Source organism: Sinocyclocheilus anshuiensis, unplaced genomic scaffold (assembly GCF_001515605.1).
Source record: "Sinocyclocheilus anshuiensis isolate Anshui unplaced genomic scaffold, SAMN03320099.WGS_v1.1 scaffold739, whole genome shotgun sequence".
NCBI lineage: Eukaryota > Metazoa > Chordata > Actinopteri > Cypriniformes > Cyprinidae > Sinocyclocheilus > Sinocyclocheilus anshuiensis.
This window is the reverse complement of record NW_015551105.1, coordinates 490,717-495,622: the sequence shown is the minus strand read 5'-3', so window position 1 is coordinate 495,622 and position 4,906 is coordinate 490,717. Positions and strand designations below refer to the sequence as shown.

Here is a 4,906-nt window from a genome sequence, read left to right as displayed (position 1 = left end):
GCCAATCAGAGCACACCTCGCTTTTCAGACCGATGAGCTTTGTAAAAATGTACGCGTTTCAGAAAGGTGGGGCATAGAGGAGAAACAATAATGTACAGTATGTGGAAAATAATGTGTTTTTTGAACCTTAAACCGCATAAACACATTTCATACACCAAATACACAAAATAATGTTCTTTTTAGCAACATCATATGACCCCTTTAAAGTTTGCATTATCCTGGTTCCCTCTACAAAAACCCAAACTATTTTTTTCATTAGCTTTCCGATTATTGCAGATAATAATCTCTGTGACCAGCAAAAGTGTAGTATTCTTACAAGATAAGGAGCTTAATATTTAAATGTGCTATAAGCGAATTCAGCCATTTTGCTAACTTTAACCACGTTTCCTCAGAATCTGCCTAAATGCACAAAATGATTGACAAGCCGAGAGCATTTCTGATTGGTTAGTTTCCGATTGGATACAAACCTTCTTATTGGCAATTGACTCTTATTTTGTTGTTTACAGGGGCTAAATTCAGAATGACATACTACTCTTACTGTTTTTGTCATATGTTACATACTGTATCTTTATGTGGCAGAAATAAGAGTAGTATTCTAACATACTAGTCTGAATTCAATCGGAGTCTAGTTCTGTCACAAAGACAAGTATGATTTCTCAAGACACATATTTCAGTGATTTAAAGTCATAGGGATATTTTATGTGGAAGAAATATCACTAATAGCACATTTAAAATATGTTTAAATATGCAGATATTTCTTATCCTGTTACCTTAGCAGGCTGTATGTGTGGCTCCTTGCTGAAGCTGATGCTCCACTCTCTGGGGGCTTCTGACCCGCTGCTCTCCGTGTGGCTCCTGGAGGTCCTGCGTACAAACAGATGTCTGCGTTTCACTGCTGCCTCGTTGACGCCCTCCATCCCTGGATTGGTCCGCGGGGACCCCTGCTGTTGCTGCACACTAGGCCGTGCTGTGAGCTGTGGCTGTATGTGCATTTGATGCAGGCATGCGACCTGCTCCCGCTGTTCCAGACGGTTCAGCGTGGAGAGCACGAGGGCCAGCTGCTCATGTAGCTCTGCAATTGGCTCTAGCTGTTGCTCCAGTTCTGTGACCCGTTGGAGCAGGCGCCCAACGCCCCATCTCACGCCCTCTTCCGGTGCCTCCAAGGAGTGAAACAACCTCCGTAACTTTCCCAAACGTTCACGCCTCTCTGGCAGCCCAGCCCCACCCCCTTCCTGAGCCCCGCCTACTTCCCCTGGTAGAACTGCCATGGAGCCACACATGCTAATATCGTCTAGGAAACGGAAGATGGCGCTGATGTCATCCTCGCCGATGTCAGGGTTGTCAATGGAGAGTTTATCGGCAAGCATGAGGCTTCGTAAAGCGCGCCGATCTGCAGGCTCTGTTTGGGTGCCTACGCTAACCATGCCCTCAGTGCTCGGTGACCAATCGTACCATGCGTCCAAACTCATGCCGCTCAGCCGTTTGAAAGTATCCCGCACCGTATTGACGATGCGAGGATCAAAACCGGGAATGTCGAAGCTTGATCTGTCGATGCTAAGTTTAACAGATCCTGGTTTTCGTAATCCCGACTTCTGTAAGACAGATCGCTCTGATCTGGGTTTCTGCAACCCGGTCGTTTCAGGCTCAGGTCTTTCGTCCGCTGACCTGCTGTCGATGTCCAAGCTGTGGCTTTTGATTTGAAGAGCAGGGCTTTGGTGCTTTTGGTTGGAGACCGAAGGGCCGAAGTAGGTGGATGTCTGGAGTTCGTCCAAACTCTCATGCTTTGCCTGACGCCACTGAGTCTGAGGGTCATAGGGGTTTGCGGCATCATCGTACGATTGCGCGTCGGCCACGTGTGCATCCGGTTCATTCGAATGAGTCGTGTAAGCGTACGAATGGTCATGCGCATGTGATGCCGGGTTGTGGTGGTCGTTTGCATATGTTGCAGGGTCTGGATAGGGGTTCTTTTGGGGAACGTAAAGCAGGTCCTCTCCATCCAATCTTGGTCCATCTGGGCTTTGAACTGACTGGCCGCCGCCTTCCATGGATATGAGTGGAACATTGTGGATCCCTTCTTTAAAAGCACTCCTCTTCTGTGAGCAGGAATGAGCAACGCGGGTTCCCTGATTGGTCGCTGGTGTCTTGCCAGCCTCCTGATTGACTTCCGCAATGGAAATGTCCCCAGAATGCGCGTTCTGCATGCTGTCCCGGTTGTGTATATGTGAGTGAGGCTCAGCGACCAATGCGGAGGTGGTCTGAGCGTGTGAAGCCTCTGTGTTATGACTGAACGCTTCACAAGGGAGGTTCTCATATTTACAGTGCTCAGAGGCGGCCCCTCCTCTTGTGACGGGTAGAGCGGCTGGCCAGTCGTAACGCACAAATCCCTTCCCACAGACCTGACAGGGCATCAGAGACTGAAGGTTCAGCGTGTATGTAGGAGCCATGCGGGTGTGCATGAGGAGGTTGAACAGGGAGACGACATCGGCGGCCGCTGAGAGCCGGTTGCTGCAGGGCGGGTGAAGTCGCTCTCGGAAGAGGGTGGCAGGGAAGCAGGGGTCTCTACAGGCGGTGGAGTACAAGAGACTCCGTAATTCTAGAAGCGGCTGCAGGCTGAAGCGTCCACTCAGATAGACACAAATGTCTGCGTACGTCACGCTCCCACGGCATGCACCTAACACCTCCAGGATCTCCAACAATACAAGGGGGTCTTCAGGGTTTTCAGCCATATTTGCACCAGATTTCAGCTTGTACTCATACGCACTACTACATGTAGAAATTTAAGCCCACTGTCCTTTGCTTTCCCCACTTCGTCAAAGGCAAATGCAGCTCTGCAAAAAGGAGCACAGCCGCAAAATCAGGTCAGCCAGAGGAGGATTTCCACAAAAATTACTTTTGCATTGACTTCATATAAATACTATGCAAGTTAAAACAGTCCAAGAAAGGAAAATGCAATAAAAAACAAGCGGTTACCTCTTGCCACTGGGATATGGTGCTGAGAACAAAGCAATTAATGCTGACCTTATTCAAAGCCTTAATATAGCCACTGATCGGAGCATTTGAAAAGCGCAGAAACCATTAGTGACGGTGTGAAATCGCCACTCTCCGCTGATCAGGGTCCCTTCTGAGAGACTCTCGTAGGTAATGCAGCGGTCAGTGGTCAGGCAGCGGTCAATCCTACGGTTAGTGCAGAAAAGCAGGTCGTTTGGGGTCTCAAGGGATGCTATGAATCCCGGTTCTCATCCGCACATGAGAAACAGCATGGATAGTTTCTGCTTCATGTGTGACAGGAGTGTTGCATCCTCTAGTTGGTGTGTTTGCACACGGAGCTGCTGTGGCGAAAGTCACGCAAGACGTTAGTGACTATTCTAAAGCAGGACAATAAACATCCAACAGAAGAAGTGCATTATACAGTACAGAGAAATGCATAGAAGAAACCTTAAATTGTAAATCCTAATACTTTTATTATAAAATATTTCCTTTGTGTATTTACATTAATTGCTATTATTAAAAATAAGTAATTAATAAAAATATATTTAAAAATGTATTTCCTACACATTGGTTAATAAAACAAATATTATTCGATAAATATAAAAATAAATAACAAATGACATACAAAAGTTACTATGAAATGCATCCATAGATTTATTTTTTATACACTTCTCTGCATTTTATTTATTTAATTTGTTAATTGTTAATAAAAAAAGAAGTCAATTAATATAGAGATAATAGAAATGTTTCTGAGTTGCATTTACCTTTGGAGTTTGCACTTTGCTCTGATTTTTCTGTTTATATAAAACATTTTTTAATTAAATTATGTTAAAACATTAACCAGTTATTTACATATTAAATGAATAAATAAAATGGCATAATCGTAATCATATTTGATTCCTAAATATATTGAATAGTAATGTATTTTTATTTACTAAAGCCTCAATAAAAAAATTGCATTTAAAAATATTGAAACAAAGCATAGATTTACATACAGCACATTTAAGCATATGACATTTCTTGAGTAAAATCTTAAGAAATAACTTGAAAATAAAAGCCCACCTGTACCATCTGAGGATTTGTCCTGATGCACACAGACCGTCCCAAATCGCATGCAAACTAAAGTGGAGAAGTCAAACAGCCCCAGCATCTGCTCAGTATGGTACTGAAGTAGATGAAGAGAGGTTTACAGACTATAACACTTCCTCTCTCTCCGTTTTAGTATAGCCTACAGCTACATTAAAGTGATCAAACCTTTTAAAAGTGTAATGGAGCTCGTTCACTTCAGACATAAGATAGTATGCACTGTTAAGACTCATCAGGAACTCAAAGTTCTTTCTCTATCTCGAATTGACGAGCATCTGAAATACATCAGGTTTAAGATGACTTCAGCACACAGTACAGGTCTATTGTAAAGTTTGTTGCTGAGTTAAAAAGTTTGTTTTAGTCATCTCAGGTTCAAAATAATTAATCATAAAGACCACCAGGGGGCAACAAAGCTCACGTTATATCAGATTGCATGTGAATAGGAAAAAATCTTTGAAGGGGGAAATACTGACTACTACCAATAAGCAAAATTAAAAAAAATGTCACATTGCAACAATACTGTCATAGTGCAATAATGGACGAATAAATTATAATAATTAATTCTGTATTTTTGCTGTAATTGGTTTTGACAGAAATTGATAGACAAGATTGTTATTGCATAAATGCATATAATACGTCAATGATTTTTAGTAATATTTAATAGCAATAATATATAACAAAATATCAAACCAAGTGGCAATTTTTCCATAGAAAGACAGCACTTTTTAGTATATTTAAGTATTTCACTGCCCATAAAAGGGTTATTAACTAAAACCAAAACCATAAAAAATATTTTGTTATTTGAAATTAAATAAACGTTAACTAAAATAAA

General features: G+C 42.2%; 1 long non-coding RNA gene across 1 annotated transcript in view; it reads right to left on the bottom strand.

The window, feature by feature from the left end:
* LOC107662889 (uncharacterized) overlaps window positions 1–840 on the bottom strand; it is a 3,123-nt gene extending 2,283 nt beyond the window's left edge. Inside the window, exon 1 of the long non-coding RNA XR_001631258.1 lies at window positions 771–840. This is a non-coding gene — a long non-coding RNA (uncharacterized LOC107662889). The remainder of the gene's footprint in view (window positions 1–770) is intronic.
* Window positions 841–4,906: the final 4,066 nt, after the last annotated feature.